We start from the raw sequence: 20,506 nt of genomic DNA, 5'->3' as shown, positions 1-20,506 counted from the left end.
CATGCTTACAGGTTGAAGTTGAAGGGCAGAAAAGGGGGACAGTTTCCACAGTTCAAGATTCAACTAAAAACAGCTCAGCTAAGCTAAAGAGCTGACCACTCTTCTTTCTTTATACTGGTCACTTCTAAAGCATGACCACTTTGGCCTGAATTCTTATCTGTTTGCATTTAAACAAAAACTTTCTAAAAATCCTTTTCATCTCTGTACCAAACCAGACTGACCGGAGTCCGGCCCGGTTTATTGCCCCTCTGAAAAGCATCAAGGACAGAGTCTCCTTGAGCGAAGGAAGAGCTTTTAGAAAAACAGGGATTAGTTTTGTGAAACCTTCCCCCCCCTTAAAAAAAAGAACCATCAATATCAAAAGATGGCTTCACTTTTAACCCTTCAAAACCCAGTTAGTAGTCTAAACACACATATACTAACTAGAATTAAGCAAACATGCACAAGCACATGCAAATTCAGGCCATGGCACTCCCACCACCGAACGCCTCCGTATCTCATTCGAGTCTCGATAATGCATCAGCAATCACGTTTTGCGACGTGCCACATGCACAATTGTCATATTGAATGGCTGCAACATCAAGCTCCATCTAAACAGTCTGGCATTTTTGTCCTTAAAATTTTCCACAAATGTTGTGATCAGTGTATACGATTGTCTCAGATACTTTGCTCATAATATAAACACTGAAATGTTGTAATGCTAACACCAAGCTTAAAGTCTTTTTGTCCACCCTTGAATATTTCTGTTGATGAACGTTCAACTTCCTGGAAAAATACCTGATGAATCTTTATATTCCCTCGTAATCGTCCAACATTCCCATCACTGGCATCATTAGCCACCTTGAAAGGCTTCGTGTAATTCAGTATGGCTAATACTGGGGCAGTGGTAAACACAGTTTTTAGGCTGTAAAATGTGTTTTGACAATCCGCTGTCCCCTGAACCTTCTTTCCCTTTTTCAACAATTCGGTGAGTGGAGCAGCCACACTGCTGAAGTTCAGCTCAAACTTTCAGTAAAATCCATTCAATCTCAGGAACCGTAGTATTGCCTTTTCCATTAACGGTTTGGAAAATTCCCCAATTACTTTCATTTTCACATTTCATGGGGCCATTTGTCCATGTCCAATAACATGGCCCAGGAACGTTACTTGGGCTTTGGCAGATTTACTTTTAGCTCGGTTTACCACCAAGCTTGCTTTCCGAAATTGATTGAACAAGTCCAATAAATACTGTAAATGTTCCTTCCGTGAGTGACTAAAAATCACCAGGTCATCAATATACACCAAGCAATTGGGTAATCCGGTAATGACCTTATTAGTCAGTCTCTGAAATGTGGCTGGAGCATTTTTCACACCAAATGGCATGACTTTGAACAGATATAGTCCATTTGGTGTTACGAAAGCCGAAATTGCCTTTGCTCTCTCTCTGACAGAGGTACTTGCCAGTAGCCTCTGAGCAAGTCCAACTTAGAAATGTAAGTTGCTTGTCCCACTTTTTCGACACAGTCCTCCAACCGTGGAATTGGATATGCATCAGTCTTTGTAATGGCGTTGACTTTGCAATAGTCTGTTGGGTACCATCTGGCTTTGGCATCCTGACTATGGGTGAGCTCCAGTCACTGTAACTCACTTCGATAATGTCATCTTGGAGCATGCACTCTATTTCCTTCTGAACCTGTGCCAACTTTAGAGGGTATTGCTGATAAGGATGTTGCTTAATCAAAACAGCATCTCCTATATCTACATCATGCACAATTAGGTTAGTACTTCCCAGTTTATTTCCACATCTCTCTCCATGTGATAGTAATAACTCTTTCAGGTCATTTTGATTTTCTTGTGGAAGGTAACTCAATAATTTATCTCAATTTTTGACAACTTCCTCATTGTCCAATTTGATTTGAGAAATGTCCAATTCAGAATCCTCTGAACCTGGTTCTTCCTTCTGTGCTGTAATCAGTAACACCTTCTCCTCTTGTTTTCCTTTCCTTTCAAAATACCTTTTGAGCATATTCACATGACACAATCTGTGAGATTTCTTCCCGTCTGGAGTCCTTATCAAGTAGTTCACCTCACACAATTTCTTCTCAATTTGATAAGGTCCACTAAACCTTGCTTTTAAAGGCTCACCTGTTACTGGAAGTAACACCAATATCTTATCCCCAATTGCAAAATTGTGAATTTGTGATTTCTTATTCGCTTCCTGTTTCATTTTATGCTGTGATTCTTTTAAATGCTGTCTAGCCAACTCTCCAGCTCTATTTAATCATTCTCTAAAATTTGACACATGGTCCAAATGGGTGGTCTCTGAACATTGACTTAATAATTCTCCTTAATCAATTTTAACAGTCTTCTTACTTCTTGCCCAAAAACTAATTCAAATAGACTGAATTTGGTCGATTCATTCGGTACATCTCTGATTGCAAAAAGTACAAATGGAACTCCCTTATCCCAATCATCTTGGATAACCCTGACCATAAGCCCGCAACATAGTCTTAAGTGTTTGATGACATCTCTCTAGCATTCCCTGCGATTTCAGATGGTATGCAATAGATTTGAATAGTTTTATTCCCAAGTTATCCATAGTCTCCTTGAATAGCTTGGATGTGAAGTATGATTCTTGATCTGACTGGATCTCTAATGATAGTCTGTATCTGGTAAAAAATTTAAGTAATTCTTCTACAACCTTTTAAGCTGTGATGTTGAGTAATGGGATTGCCTCTGGAAATCCAGTTGATACATCCATTATTGTTAATAAATACTTATTCCCACTTTTTGTTTGAGGTAGGGGACCTATGCAATCAATCAAGACTCTTGTGAAAAATTCCTCAAATGCTGGAGCTGTACAGCATGGAAACAGGTCCTACAGTCCAACTAGTCCATGCTGACCAGACATCCATTTACCACAATTTGGCCCATGTTTGGACAGCTGCATGAGTAGGTGGGGAGCAGAGGGATACTGATGCTTAGGAATTGACGGACAGGTTTAGACAGTAGATTTGGATTGGCTCAGGTTTGGAAAGCCGAAGGTCCTGTTCCTGGGCTGTAAATTTTCTTTGTTCTTTGTTCTACCTCTCTAATTCCTTCCTTTTCATGTACCCATCCAAATGTTGTAATTGAACCAGTTTCCACCACTTCCTCTGGTAGCTCATTCCATACACATATCACCATCCTGGTGATAAAGTTGTCCCTTAGGTCCCTTTTAAATCTTTTCCCACTCACCTTAAACTTATGCCCTCTAGTTTCAGACTCCCCTAACTTTGGAAAAAGACTTTGGCTATTCACCTTAACCAAGTCCCTCACTGATTTTATGAAACACTATAACATCATCCTTAGCGTCTAATGCTCCAGGTAATATAGCCCCAGCCTATTCAGCCTCTCTCTATAGCTCAAACCCTTCAACCCTAGCAACATCCTTGTAAATCTTTTCTGAATGCTTTAAGATTTAGCATCTCTCCTATAGCAGGGAGACTAGAACCGAATGCAACATTCCAAAAGTGGTCTGACCAAAGCCCTGTACACAACCGCTTCCACGATCGCCAGGAAGATTGCCGATGGATTCGCGACCCCCGCAGCTATCGGGAATGACAACGGTTCTTTCGTCGCCACAACCATTTCCGCCAATTCGTTTGCCGTCGCCGCAGCCACTTCCGGCCCCAGTGACATTACTAACCTGCATGATCATAACGCCTCAGGTGTCTCCGCCCCCACGCCGACTTTCGTCACCACGCGTAACCCCGCCCCCACGCCGACTTTCGTCACCACGCGTAACCCAGCCCCCACGCCGACTTCTGCCACCACGCGTACCCCCGCCCCCACGCCGACTTCCGTCACCACGCGTGACCCCGCCCCCACACCGAGCTTCGTCACCACATCTAACCCCGCCCCTACGTCGATCTCCGTCCCTGCCCCTGCCCCTAACCCCGCCCACACTCCCTGCTCCAGTCCCACACCAGGTCCTAGCTCCCAGCCTTGCCGGATCTTCACCATCCCTCCGGACCTCCTCCTCTCTGAGGATGAAAGATCAGTCCTCAGCAGAGGCCTCACCTTCATTCCCCTACGTCCTCGGATTAATGAGTTCAACACGCGGCGAGATATTGAACAATTCTTCCGCCGCCTTCGCCTCCGTGCCTACTTTTACAACCAAGACCCCCGACCACCCTCTGACGACCCCTTCTCCCGCCTCCAACACACCCCATCCACCTGGACACCCCGTGCTGGCCTCTTACCCGCCCTCGATCTATTTATAGCCAACTGCCGCCGCGACACTAACCGACTCAACCTGTCCACCCCTCTTACCCACTCCAACCTCTCACCCTCAGAACGTGCAGCCCTCCACTCCCTCTGCTCCAACCCCAACCTCACCATCAAACTGGCAGACAAGGGAGGCACGGTAGTAGTTTGGCGCACCGACCTTTATACCGCTGAGGCCAAATGCCAGCTCGCGGACGCCTCCTCCTATTGCCCCCTTGACCATGACCCCACCTCCCACCACCAAACCATCATCTCCGAGACCATCTATAACCTCATCACCTCAGGGAATCTCCCATCCACCGCCTCCAACCTCAAAGTCCCACAACCCCGCACCGCCCGTTTCTACCTCCTGCCCAAAATCCACAAACCTCACTGCCCCGGCCGACCCATTGTCTCAGCCTGCTCCTGCCCCACCGAACTCATCTCCGCGTACCTTGACACGGTTCTGTCCCCCTTAGTCCAAGAACTCCCCACCTACGTTCGGGACACCACCCACGCCCTCCACCTCCTCCATGATTTTCGCTTCCCCGGTCCCCAACGCCTTATCTTCACCGTGGACATCCAGTCCCTGTACACCTCCATCCTCCATCACGAAGGACTTAAAGCCCTCCGCTTCTTCCTTTCCCGCTGCACCAACCAGTACCCTTCCACTGACACCCTCCTTCGACTGACTGAACTGGTCCTCACCCTGAAAAACTTCTCTTTCCAATCCTCCCACTTCCTCCAAACTAAAGGAGTTGCCATGGGCACCCGCATGGGCCCCAGATATGCCTGTCTCTTCGTAGGATATGTGGAACAGTCCATCTTCCGCAACTACACTGGCACCACCCCCCACCTTTTCCTCCGCTACATCGATGATTGTATCGGCACTGCCTTGTGCTCCCACAAGGTTGAACAGTTCATCAACTTTACCAACACCTTCCTTCCCGACCACAAATTCACCTGGACTGTCTCAGACTCCTCCCTCCCCTTCCTAGACCTTTCCATTTCTATCTCGGGCGACCGAATCAACACAGACATCTACTATAAACCAATTGACTCCCACAGCTACCTGGACTACACCTCCTCCCACCCTGCCCCCTGTAAAAACGCCATCCCATATTCCCAATTCCTTCGTCTCCGCCGCATCTGCTCCCAGGAGGACCAGTTCCAATACCGAACAACCCAGATGGCCTCCTTCTTCAAAGACCGCAGATTCCCCCCAGACGTGATCGACAATGCCCTCCACCTCATCTCCTCCACTTCCCGCTCCTCTGCCCTTGAGCCCCGCCCCCCCAACCGCCACCAGGACAGAACCACACTGGTTCTCACCTACCACCCCACCAACCTCCGTATACAGCGCATCATCCGCCATCATTTCTGCCACCTCCAAACGGACTCCACCACCAGGGATATATTTCCCTCCCCTTCCCTATCAGTGTTCCGCAAAGACCACTCCCTTCGTGACTCCCTCGTCAGGTCCACACCCACCAGCAACCCAACCTCCACTCCCGGCACCTTCCCCTGCAACTGCAGGAAATGCAAAACTTGCGCCCACACCTCCTCCCTTACTTCTCTCCAAGGCCCCAAGGGATCCTTCCATATCCGCCACAAATTCACCTGCACCTCCACACACATCATCTATTGCATCTGCTGCACCCGATGTGGCCTCCTCTATATTGGGGAGACAGGCCGCCTACTTGCGGAACGCTTCAGCGAACACCTCTGGGATGCCCGGACCAACCAACCCAACCACCCGTGGCTCAACACTTTAACTCTCCCTCCCACTCCACCAAGGACATGCAGGTCCTTGGACCCCTCCATCGCCAGAACATAACAACACGACAGTTGGAGGAAGAGTGCTTCATCTTCTGCCTGGGAACCCTCCAACCACAAGGGATGAACTCAGATTTCTCCAGTTTCCTCATTTCCCCTCCCCCCACCTTGTCTCAGTCGATTCCCTCAAACTCAGCACCGCCCTCCTAACCTGCAATTTTCTTCCTGACCTCTCCGCCCCCACCCCACTCCGGCCTATCACCCTCACCTTGACCTCCTTCCACCTATCACATCTCCATCGCCCCTCCCCAAGTCCCTCCTCCCTACCTTTTATCTTAGCCTGCTGGACACATTTTCCTCATTCCTGATGAAGGGCTTTTGCCCGAAACGTCGAATTTCCTGTTCCTTGGATGCTGCCTGACCTGCTGCGCTTTAACCAGCAACACATTTTCGGCCCTGTACAACTGCAACATGACATCCCAACTCCTATACTGAATTCAGTAAAGACAACCATACCAAATGCCTTCTTCACTATCCTGTCTACCTGTGATTCCACCTGCAAGGAACTATGAACCTGCACCCCAAGGTCTCTGTTTGGCAACACTCTAAAGGACCTACAATTAAGTGTATACATTCTGCCCTGATTTGCCTTCCAAAATGCAACACTTTACATTTATCTAATTTAAAATCTATCTTCCACCTCCATCCCATGTGAACTCCGTGTGAACAATGGCCACCACTCTGCCTTCATTAATCTGAAATCACACGACACGGGTAATAGTCCAACAAGTTTATTTGAAACCGCAAGCTTTCAGAGGGTCCGCTTCTTCCTCAGGCAGCTACTATAATCAGTGGTTACTGAACCAGCTGCTTCTCATAAAAACCAAAGTTGTCCCCTTAATCTGCAAAGTTTCCCCAATATAGGTTCTCAGTCTAGCCGAGGTCTTGCACCAACTTAAGGATTGGAGTCCAGAACAAATTTAGTTAAAGGCTTGTTCTTTGATCTCTGAAATAGCTGTGCTGGTATCGATGGCCATTAGAATTGGGTTACCATTTAACAGGACATTTATCTTGATTGTTTCTGATTTTGATTTTGCTAAACAATTTAACTGTTCCAAATCAGATGGAATTGGACTTTATAGGGCATGCCCTCTTCTGGATACTGGCCTATGAGTTATCTTAGTCAATTTAGGTCTAGTCAGATTCTTTTTGTCTTGAGTTCACATACTGCCAGCAACTACAGTGGCTTGGCAGTCTGGATCCTGAACAAAATTTGGCCAAGGCTTGGCTTTGTTTTGGGATTTGCTGAGGGCTGACCTAGAGTCCCCCTGTTTAGGATATGCCCTGAGAGAGGCTAAGCAATTGCCTTCACTCAAGTAGTGTTCCCCAAGCTCAGTTGGATTGGCAAGGGTGACCATGTCCATAAGAATACCTTCATTTGCTCCACTTGCTACATTTTCTAATGATAAAGCTAGTTGTAATGCCTGGTTGAAATCTAAATGGTTCTCAGCTAGTAGGAATTTTTGCATGGTTATATCATTAATCCCACACACCAAATAGTCTCTCAGCATCTCATTAAGGATTAAATCAAAGCCATATTCCTCTGCCAGACATCTTAACCTAGTCAAAAATCCTGATACAGGTGTCCCCCGTTATCCGAAAGTAGAGCGTTCCTATGAAACCATTAGTAAGCCAAAATGGGGTAAAGTGAAGAAGCAATTACCATTAATTTATATGGGAAAATTTGTTGAACATTCCCAGACCAAAAAAATAACCTGCCAAATCATACCAAATAACACATAAAACCTAAACTAACACGAATGTATAGTAAAGGCCGTCGGAGATTGGGATGGTGGGAGGCACAGGAGACTGGGGTTTAGGAGAGAGGGGAAGAGAGTCATCTATTAATATATCATTGTCATCTGAATCCATCAGGACAGGCAGGTCACTAATGTCTACACTTTCTTCTATGTCTGCCTGCCTCATGGTTGAAGGTTGAGGTTTATCGTCTGCTGTGGCTGATGTGGAAGGGTTGAAATATGACATTATGCATGACTGCTTTGCCTCAACCACTTTTCTATCATACAGTTCTTTGTAGGCACTCAAAAAATCCTGCAAATCTGGCCTAAACATATGTGTCCTTTCAAAATTAAAGTCATACTTTTCCGCAATCATTGCAACACTGTCAAGCATAGCAAAAATCTCACGCAAGTGCTTCACGTTCAGTTCCTCTTGTAATTGGATCAATGCTTCATCTGTCAGTTCTTGGTCATGGAATGCCAAAATCTCTTCAACATCATCTTCATCAACTTCCACAAACTCAGCATCCTTAACCAAAATCACTATTGTCGTATTTATTGTTGTTGGTTCAAAGCCTTTAAAATAGTTCACTGCTTTGGGACACAGTTTTCTCCAAACACTATTTCTCATCAAGGCTGTTAACCTATTGGGAGCATCTCTAAGGTTGGTGATTGCCAATTTTATATTGTACTGTTTCCAGATCTCTCGCAAAGCTGCTTCCGAATTGCGCAGTGGCACTTACAATAAAACACATCACATTTTGCATGTAGTAAACCTTAATTGTGGCTATTAGGCCTTGGTCACATGGTTATAGCAATGATGTCATATTTTTTGGTAAGAACACAACACAAATGTTACTGTTGTACTTGGCAATGCCAGGTGGATGAGCCGTACAGTTCTCAATAATCACAAGACACCTATTATCGAGGTTATATTCTCTACAGTATTTTCCAACAAAAGGTCTAACATATCCACTAATGTACTCAGAAAAAAAAAATCGTTTGGGTATTCCAACCGCTTGGATGTGAATGAAACACAACAGGAACTGTATTCTTATCAACGCATTTAAGTGCCCTCGGATTTTCTGAATGGTACACTTGTAGAGGCCGAAGGACAGCATCAACAGTGGCATTAAGAATAGGCATTGGGGTTAACCTGTCCTTTGAGTCTTGTGTCCCTTAGCCTGCTTTTCTTCTATCAAAATAAATGTCTTGCTTGGCAATATTTCCTAATAAATTCTAGTTTTGTAACACCACCTTCTGTAATTATTTTCTTCAGTTCTTCTGGGAACATTTTGGCAGCTTCAGTATCGGCCGAAGCACTCCCTCCAGTAACTTTTAAGCTATGAAGCTGCTCTTGCCTCAAACCAATCATACCATCCATGACTACCTTTAAATTTCACTTTCGCAACACTTTCATCACTATTGTCCAGTGTTTTCTGTTTAAGCTTATTAAAAAGACTGACTAATTTCTCCTTAAGTATAAGATAACAACAGAACATTGCAATTTCTACAATCCATTCAACCAATAGACTTACCATTTCATCCATTACTGGATGCCAACTAAAAGAGACCACTTTACTACTACCAGAACCAAGAGTAATTTCGGCAGCTTTCAAGATTCTTTCTCTCTGCTTGTGTGTAGTTTGAATGGTGGATACAGGCAAGTTCAACACGTGCACAATGTCTTTATTTTGTTGACCATGATCAAGGTGCTTAATTACGTCCAGTTTTACACTAAGCATAACAGCCTTACGAGCTCTCTTAGGCTTTTTTTTTAGATTAGATTAGATTACAGTGTGGAAACAGGCCCTTCGGCCCAACAAGTCCACACCGAACCGCCGAAGCGCAACCCACCCAGACCCATTCCCTTACATTTACCTTTTCATCTAACACTACGGTCAATTTAGCATGGCCAATTCACCTAACCTACACATTTTTGGATTGTGGGAGGAAACTGGAGCACCCGGAGGAAACCCATGCAGACACGGGGAGAATATGCAAACTCCACATAGAGAGTCACCTGAGGAGGGAATTGAACCCTGGTCTCTGGCACTTTGAGTCCGCAGTGCTAACCATTGTGCCACCATGCAGCTCCATGTGCTTTTCTGTTATCTTAGGACACATCTTGCTGATGATGCGCAAAATAAATCGAGGTAAAGCACAGGTGCTCACTGACACAATTCAAAGCTTTGGCAGCTTGATGCTAAGATGCTGGATGTAGTTCCCGGGGAAGATGCTTAGTGGCGACACTCTTGCAGTGTGCGTTTTTTGTAGAAGTGAAAATCCTTTCTCGGTTAGCAAGAAAAAGTACTAAAGTAGGTCTTTTGTAAAAATGAATTGCGTAAAGCAAACGTTTGAAAAGTGAGGGATACCTGTATTGATTCTCAAATTGCCAAACAAAACCGATAATGGTCTTAGGGTTGGAAGAGGATTGGGGTCATGATATTCCTTACCTCAATCCATCAAATCTTGAAAGGCTTTAGTGTCTGGTGCCTCAGGAAAATTAGGCTCCTAAAAACCAAAAGGCTGTGGGTCCACAAGCTGTCAGAAGAATTACTCATTGCTTTTCATCTACTCCAATGTCATTTGCCTGGACAAAGTAACACATTCTTTCCATATCCTGGGCCTACCCTTCAACAGCAGGATTGAACCATGAAGCTTCCCACATTATGGCATGATGCCAGAACTACATAGCCTAATTCAAAGATGACTGTTACAAGTGAATTTGTTCAGAAGTGTGCTTTTCTCTCTTCACCACTAAAATAACACTGCAGAGGCCAGAATCCTGTCACCAAGTCACACTTTGTTTACATGTGGAGAGTCTTTGACACTAATTCAGCTGCCTCAGAGCCAGCTCTCAGGATGAACAGGATGTCTGATATTCCTATTCTACTGGGATCTTCCGTGTTAAGTAAATGGAATTGACAATGACAATGCAGTGTATAATCCATCCTTGGATTTTGAGCATTTTTATGAAGGTCCAAATAATAAAGCTTGTGAAAGAGATTATATAGCGGAGCTAATGTCAAAACGTTAACTGAAATAAACATTGGTTGGCAGTACAATGCAGAGGCAATTGTTATTAATCAGGCACGTTCAAGGTATTTTTCCATTGTCAAATGTAAAGACATCCATTCCACAGTTGAACACACACCCCTATGCACAAAAGCATGAATATATAAAGCAATATTAGATAATGTATAAAGGATAATGAGCAAGTCATATTGTTGATGAGAAACCAATTGTGAATGTTCCTGTTGTAATCCTGGAACTCTGCCGGACCTACTATCTCCTTAATTTCCTTGTTTACCTCACACGCTGCATTTTTCTCAGTCTTCCTTTCTTACTTGAATAAATTTTAGAACTAATTATCTCCTTTAGTCATCCACTGCATTTCTGCAACACACACAGACAGATACAAACTACCTATAACTGGTTTTCCAGTATACTTTAGTTACATCTGCTTTTACACCTTTCAAAATTATCTTAATTCAGGATTAAAATATTAATCTTAAAGCCACACATGTCGTCTTCAAATTGACTGTGGAATTCTATCAGATGATGGTCATTGTTATCGCGAGGCCCTTTTCACATAACATTGTTGATTAATTCAATCATATTGTTTGTTAGTAGGCCTAGAATAGCCTGCTCCCCAGTTAGATCTAAAAATTCTAAGAAATTGTTACGATTACACTTTGAAAAAGGTGACTGAAAAATGATTTTACAATCTGATTCACCTAATCTGTATGTTGATTAAAGTACCCATCATTATTGTGGCACTTCCTTAAAAATCTCATGTATTTCCTCCTGTTTGTTATTTGCCCCTGCATATCTGTCCTACAGGGTAATGTGTGTTAGTAGCCCAATAAATTAGTCCTACAAATGACTTCTTACTTTTCCTAATTCTTATCTTTATCCAAATTGATTCTACGTCTTGTTTTTTTCAACCTAAGTTCATTAAACTCTCGTAATTATCTGGAATCTTTTTGTTGATTTCTAATCCCCTTACTGCTGGAACAGAACTATGAATTGGAAAAGACTGTCAGCATCAAGTTAACGACATCTTGTCAGGTGATCTTATGGTCTTGAACAACTTGACCAAATGTAAGAACTGTGAGATGTGAGCTGTTGTGTCTACTCAGCTAAGAATGGAAAATCATTTGAAGTCTGTTAGAATCATACTGAGCTGAGTTAATTTCAAAACCAGGCAAGAAGTTTTTTTTCAAAAAAGCTAATAATACTGCATGTGGAGTAATGGGTTGGTTGCCAAATGACTGGTTGAAACATATTTGGTAGTCAAAGAATACGTGTCCATCTCCACAAAGCAGTTGAAAGGTGGAGACATCAAGAGGATACAGTTTCAGGGACAGAGACAATTTTCAGCAAAACCACTTGCGAAGGAGCCCTTAGTTTGGGACTCATTGAGTCTGAGACAGAGACTTATCACATTTTATTCTAATAAGATGGGGTGGCGCAGTGGCTCAGTGTTAGCACTGTTGCCTCATAGCACCAGCGACCCTTGTTCCATTCCAGCCTCAGCGACTACCTGTGTGGAGCTTGCATATTTTCCCCGCATCTGCATGGGTTTCCTCTGGGTGTACTGGGTTTCTCCCACGGTCCAAAAATGTGCAGGTTAAGTGGATTGGCCATGCTAAATTGCCCACAGTGTCCAAACTTGTGTCATATAGGTGAAGTAGCTGTGGGAAATGCAGGGTTACAGGATTATGTAGGGGGAGTATGCCTGGGTAGGATGATCTTGAGAGGGTTGGTGTTGATTCGATGGGCTGAAAGGCCTGTTCCCATAGTCGGGCTTCTATAATTTTATGATGGTCTTAATGGGAGCACTCTATACAAGTTGTCAGTGCTTGTATAATCCATTTGTTTGAATAAACTATGAGGTAGTTTTGTATCTATCTGTGTGTGTTGTTATAAAGGGGGGTTTGACGTCCCTGAGGATTAAAACCGAAGATCCTCGCCCTGTAATCTATAAAAAGGAGTGTGAAAAGTGGTGTAATCTTGTTTTAATCAACTTCTAGTGGTTAAATAAAATAAATCCCTTACACTCACTTTAACATCAACAAGTAACAATTTATTTATCTCACTCTAACAGTGAATAAATTAATTAAACTATTAACAAAGCGAATACATTTCTTACTACCAACTATTCCCAAATAAAACAAAATTCTAATAATCTGCTATTCCAAAAAATAGAAGTCCAGCTCATCTGACAAAAATATAGAATTTAGTTTCTTGAAATTACAGCCAGGTTACGTTCTGTGCCTTCTCCATTGATTCTTCTGTTAAGAACACCTTCTCCATTATTTTTTCTGTCAGGAATATTCATTAGTTGTGTCATTGGTACTGTTGTTATTTATATAGTGCTTTCCCTAATGCAAGATGAGGCTGTGACAGCCAACAATTCTCTCTTGAGAGCTGAGGGCCAGTAGTTCTAGCAGATGGCAGTTGCGTTGGGGTCTTTGTCCAACTGTCTCCTTCTTTTATACCCTTGATGGCATATCAATATTTCTTACAAGAGGATTGGTCTTATGTTGTAAAAGCCATCAGATTTAAATTTAATAGAGTTTTGATATCTAAGCGCCTGGTTCAAATTGATTGGATAAATTCAAAAGCATGTAAAACCGCTGCTTGGCCTGTTAACTGTATGGCCTTCCAATACAAATGTTTCAATTTGAGTTCTCTGTATACTTGCAAACTTTCAAGCTGCTGATTATAGACATCTATTAAAAATCTTTAAGCACAGAAAAAACACTTTTAAAAGGATTATGTAATGCTTTCTCCCCAGAATTTTACAAACACCAACTTTACAACAGTGTAAGTATCATTTGACAAGGTAACCTAGATGGGAAGTAATTCTATAATCCGATTCGAAGAATCACTCTGAGTTTGAATCAAAATCAATAGGCAAACTGGTGAAAATCTCATGGATAATTGAAATGTCAGCAGCTTTGTCAGAATATGAGTTAGAATTCCATAAACAGTTAACAAGAAATTGCCAAAGTGAATAAAATATGTTGATAATTGATAGGCCCAGGGTCTAGGAGTGAATTGTATTGGAAATGAGCACATGAAGAAAAGGGGAGATGAGCACAGAAGTTAACAAAGCTTATTGCAACTACATCATGTTTGATGGAATTATATGATTAAAATAAAGTAAAATAAGAGACAAATAATGGTTAGAGGCATTGTAACAAGAGAAAAATGAAAGGTAAGATAGGGTGATAAAAGCAAAAGAAAATAATTGGATGTAGGTTGTTCATTTTAGTCAATTCCAAACTCAGGCTGAAACAGTTGTATTAAGGCTGAGGTGAAACAAAAAAAGTAAAGGAACATCTGACACATAGAATAAAAGTGTGTGGATTTGCAGGCTACCTCGATGACATTGTGATACAGTCTAAGGGGCAAGGCCATTACAGAACAAATCACAAGTGTCAGAAAGAAATTAGATAAAATACAGTCCCAATTCTGAGTCCACAGGGCGTAATATGCACAATTAGCGACACACAGGACTGTGACAGTACAGATTGGAAGGATTTAGTGGATGAGATAAGCCAGTGAGGAGATAGGGAAGGTATTGTTTATGATCTGGAAGGACTCCCAAATTAGGAACCCACACCTTCTTACCTAACATCTGAACTGATAGTCGTACCAGTACAGGACAAAGTGAGCAAGTATGAAAGGAAGCGACCGGTTGGTCTGCTCCAGTGAGCTTAGCGTCCCTGTCCATGGACTGCATATGAGGAACAGGAGGGGGTGATGGCATTCTAATCTATTCCCCTTCCTTGAGCATATTGCCAATTAGCTTATCTCAGGGAAGAAATATCTAAACTTGATGGAACATGAGGCCCTTTTTCTAATTTTGTGGCAACAGACCACATATCTGTAAAGGATTTTCCATGGGTAAGATGATTCAGATTTGGTTAAATTATTAGATATGTGTTTCAACTAGACACTATTGTCAGCTAGGAGAAAGTGAGGACAGCAGATGTTGAAGATCAGTGTTGAAACGTGTGGCATTGGAAAATAACAGCAGGTCAGGCAACATCCAAGGACCAGGAGAATCAACGTTTCCGGAATTAGCCCTTTATCATTCCTGATGAAGGACTTATTCCTGAAACATCGATTCGCCTTCTCCTTGGATGCTGCCTGATCTGCTGTGCTTTTCCAGCGCCACACTTTTCAACACTACTCTTAGATATCCTGTAAGCCCAACAAATGGGCACCAGTAATTGGCAGAAATGAAACAGGCAATTTTGGCTACATCAGAATTCAACCCAGGTGACTCCACAGCCAGTTGAATGAGTGTAGACAAACGTCCGATGAGCACCTGGTATCAAATGTCAATAGATTATGGCACAACAATGATAGAGTTCATGGTTCAGGGTTGGATTGAAGCACCATGCAGATTATTGATCAATCTAAGTGGCTTCAGATCCTTATTGCCCAATTAGTCATGATGTCATAGAAATGTACAGCAAGGATACAGACCCTTTGGTCCAACCTGTCGATCCCAACCAAATATCCTAAATTAATCTGGACTCATTTGTCAGCACTTAGCCCATATCCTCTCAACTCTTCCTATTCATGTACCCATCTAGATGCCTTTAAATGTTGTAATTGTATCAGCTTCCTCCACTTCCCCTGCAGCTCATTCCATACACACACCACCCTTTTTGTGAAAAAGTTGCCCTTTGGATCCCTTTTAAATCCTTCCCCCTCACCTTAAACCTATGCCCTCCAGTTCTGGACTCCCCCACCCCAGGGAAAAGACCTTGACTATTTACCCTATTCATGCCCCTCATTATTTTATAAACCCATGTATGGTCACCCCTCAGCCTCTGTCACCCCAGGGAAAACAGCCCCAATTTATTTGGCCTCTCCTGAGAGCTCAAACACTCCGACTCTTGCAGCATCCTTGTCAATCCTTTCTGAAACATTTCAAGTTTCACAATGTTCTTCCGAGAGCAGGGAGATCAGAACTGCACACAATATTCCAAAAGTAGCCTAACCAATGTCCTGAACAGCTGCAACGTGACCTCCCAACTCCAACACTCAATGCTCTGAGCAATAAAGGAAAGCATACTAAACACCCTCTTCACCATCCTATCTACCTGAGATTCCACTTTCAAGGAACTATGAACCTGCACTCCAAAGTCTCTCGTTCAGCAACACTTCCCAGGACCTTACCGTTAAGTGTATAATTCCTGCCCTGATTTGCCTTTCTAAAACGTAGCACCTCACATTTATCTAAATTGAACTCCATCTGCCACTCCTCAGCCCATTAATCCTTCTGATCAAGATCCTGCTGTACTCTGAAGTAACCTTCTTCGCTGTTCACTACACTCCAATTATGGTGTCGTTTGCAAACTTAATAACTATACCTCCTATATTCACATCCAAATCATTTATATAAATGACGAAAAGCAGTGGACCGGTGGTACACCACCAGTTACAGGCCTTCAGTCTGAAAAACAACCCTCCACTACTACCCTCTGTCTTCTACCTTCGAGGCAATTCTCTATCTAAATGGCTAGTTCACCCTGAAAGTCCATGTGATCTAAACTTGCTAACCAGTTTACCATGAGGAACCATGTCAAATGCCTTACTGAAGTCCATATAGATTACCTCCACCATTCAGCCCTCATCAATCCTCTTTGTTAGTTTTTCAAAATACTCAATCAAGTTAGAGAGACATGATTTCCCACACACAAAGCGATGCTGACAATCCCTAATCAGTGCTTGCCTAAGCAAATGCATGTAAATCCTGTCTGAATGAACAAAGCCAGAACAATTGTACCACACATGACCCTGATGATAACACACACTTTGAACAGTGGATGTTGAGGTGAGTGATTCGAACCTGGGCATTAAATGTAACCCAATGGGAAAAGAGAGGAAAAACAAATGTGGGTTTGGGGGAAAGGGGGAATGCATGCAACATATGAGATAGCAACACTGAAAATTTTGTTGTTAGATCCTCCACAGTGCAGGATAGGATGAGATCAACAGGGTATGGAATACTTGTCAAAGAATTGCCTCAACCATGAATGCACAAGTGGCAGAATTGGCAACAGTTGGTTGTGCTAATGTAACCAGATAAATGTCAACTGCATGTGGCATATGTATACATGAAGCAGCTTGAATGAGTTTTTACCTTTGTGCAAAGTGAGAGGATTTGTTTTAGCAGATGGAAAACTCTTGTAATCTGCAAGTGATAACAACAATGAGAGAAGAAGGGGATTGATATCATATAATTAAGGGCTCATAATGAAGAAACTCCCAGAGAAAATAAGAAAAATGACAAATTAGCAAAGATAGGGCCCAAGAATTTTGGGATCCAAGTGCATTTTTAGTTATGGCACGGGAAGACTTCGAAGGTAAGTAAAGTGAGGTGGAATACCTAATAGAAGCATAGAACCAAGACACATGTTAAAATTGGTGAAAGCAGGACAATGGCCTGAGGGTATTCCCAAGATACAAATATAAGACGGACTGGTAATTAAAAGAGGAAAGTATATAGTACCAATGCAGGATAGGAGTCAGATAATCTCTCAATACTGTGATGTCCAAGGGCATCAGGAGTGGAAACTATGATCACGAAGCTAAAATAATTAATTGGCGATATGGAATGGGAAACACTATGTGAAAAATTGCTTGATGTATGCTCAGAATAACCTGGATCATTATACACAAAATAGGACACTAAAACACAGAAGGCCAGTGAATGGGTTTTGGACAAATTTACAAATTACGTAGAACCATTGCCCCATCCAAGTGGGTAGAAGTTTTCCTATTGGAACCAAAGTGGCACAAATCAATATTGATATTTTGGTACATGTACTTAGCAAATGGAGATTGCCATGATGTACAGAAGCAGACCAAGGGTCTCACTTTATTGTCAGTGTGATGCAGAATGTGATGAAAATGCTAGTGATTGAACAAAAATTCCATATAGCTTATCGCACCAAGAAAAGTAAGATTTAGGAGATGAAGATTAGAATCCTGATGGAATACTGAGAAAAACAGTGCAACAAAATAATTCCACATGAAACATGGTCTTGCCATATGTTCTGATGATCATGACAAAAATGGTATCCAGCACTGTTGGATTTATTTTGTATAATAGGACAGCAGATGAGAGGAATCAAGGCCTCAATGGACTGGACCTTTCTGAACCACAATTACTGGTCTTAAACCTGAGAAATTTGCCACAAAATTGTTGGCAAAATTGCAGAAGGTATCAGCAGTACACATGGGGAAAAAAACTGAAACAAAAGAAGGCATATTTTGATGATTGGATAAAACTGATTTAATTAAATGTAGGACAAGACATTATGATCAATATCCAGCAAACTGGGACCTGCTTGTACCAAAAGTATGTAGGACCCCATAGTATAGTACGTGCTGAGTATATAAGGTCGTGTTGAACAAAGAAATGAAGGGTGATACTATCTGAACCAGTTAAAACTTTACAAGAAATAAAGCAAACACCAGCATTGTGTGATTCTACACGCATTGGGAGAAACATATCCAGAGCCACCTGATTGAGATGCCAGTGTTGGACTGGGGTGTACAAAGTTAAAAATCACAGAACATCAGGTTATAGTCCAACAGGTTTAATTGGAAACACACTAGCGTTTGGAGCGTTGCTCCATCAAGAGGTGATCCCTATCACCTGATGAAGGAGCGACGCTCAGAAAGCTAGTGTGCTTCCAATTAAACCTGTTGGACTATAACCTGGTGTTGTGTGATTTTTAACAAAGCCACCTGATAATGGTATTGCCCATGTGGAATGCAGAATCAGTGGTCTGACAGATCAAAGAACTGAATTAGGTTTTTGGGAGCCTCAGTGTGATGCAGGTGATGAAAAACTTTGGAGAGGACCTTGACAGATTGTTTGTTTCACCAAGAGTCAGGAAAGTTTCTTCCTTCTAGGCAATACTAAGATAGTCAGAGAACACATCTGAATTCTGAACTCCGCTTGCCAATTTCACTGCAAAGGGGATGGAAATGGTTGGTGATGCTGCAGAGGCTCACCTCTGTAAATGGAAAAATGTAGGTTTAATTAGTCTGCACAGACATTGATGGATTCGAGTCTATCTGGGCAAAGCAAAATACATAGACAGTCAGAGAGATAAAGTTGCTATCTTGATCTTTTTGGCAGATAATCAGGAAACATGAGGGGAGGAAGACTTGCTGTGGTTAATGATCCTTGTTGGACTCAGCCTTATGGCAACAGGAAAGACAACCATGCACATTAACTGAGTGAACCAAATCTGTTATGTGGACAACATTTTCTGCAGCTGCATCACTGTTGAAAATGACTATGCGAAAGATATTGGTCCTAACAAAATTTTGGAAAAGGCAACAAAGGGGGGTGAGATGTGTGACATGTCCAATAGAGAAAAGCAGAAGACCATCAAAGACGCCAAGATAGAAGATGATATAATAATGGTCTCCTTTGATGTAACAGCCCTGTTCACATCCATCAACATCAACCTGGACAAAGAAACACTGACTACATTATTAGAAGAACCAAAGACACATACACCAAACACCACCAACTTCATCAGCAAGGACAGTATCATCAAGCTAGTGTACCTATACCTTACCACCCACTTCACCTTCAACAACAAATCTACAGACAAACCAAGGAATATCCATGGGATCTCCAATACCAGGGTTCTTAGCAGAGACAGTGATGCAGAGACTCAAACAAGCAGCTCTGCCATTCATCCAACCCAAACTTTGGGTTCACTACATAGATGACACCTTTGTCATCACTAAACTAAACAAATTAGAGGAAACTTTCAACAAACCCAAACAAGCAGACAAACATGTCCAGAAACTCTAGCCACTCTCCCCCACATCAAAGACATCTCATAAATTACTGCCAGACTACTCAGACCCCTTGGCATCATGGTCACCCACAAACACACCAATACACTAAAACAGCAGCTAATGGACTTGAAAGACCCTATACAGACAATAAGCAAACCTAATGTCATCTACAAAATACCTTGCAAGAACTGTAACAAACACCACATTGGATGAACAGACAGAAAACTAGCCACCAGGATACATGATCGTCAACTAGCCACAAAACGACATGACCCACTAATATCCTTACTTATGGATGAGGAAGGACACCACTTTGACTGAGATAACACGTCCATCCTAGGACAAGCCAAACAGAGACACAGACGAGAATTCTTAGAAGCATGGCATTCCAACTCAAACTCTATCAACAAACACATTGACTTGGATCCGATTTACTACCCTTGAGAAAAAGAACAGGAAATGACATCACCATAGAAAATGATGTCACCACAGGAAATTACATCACCAACTCAAGAAAACTCAAACATATAAACAGAAAGCGGGCTACACCACCGATGCTTCATCCGGAGGCTCTCTGAAGATGTTTCTTCATATGGTGACGAAACGTCTGAAAATGAACCTTCCAGCTCAGCGAGCAAACCTACATCCAGAGAAAAGCAGGCTATCAACATGTGAAGAATCACCTTTTATACTAAGTTCAGCCAAACAAGATTTCATCTAGAGTTGTGTGATACAGTAAATACAACTGAAGACTTAGAATCAGATGAATAATATTCAGTTAATTATAACATGTGAAGTTCAAATAAAATAACACTTGAGATATTTACAAAAGAAAAGCCAAC

Source organism: Hemiscyllium ocellatum, chromosome 31, assembly GCF_020745735.1.
Source record: "Hemiscyllium ocellatum isolate sHemOce1 chromosome 31, sHemOce1.pat.X.cur, whole genome shotgun sequence".
Lineage (NCBI taxonomy): Eukaryota > Metazoa > Chordata > Chondrichthyes > Orectolobiformes > Hemiscylliidae > Hemiscyllium > Hemiscyllium ocellatum.
This window is presented reverse-complemented; position numbering follows the sequence as displayed.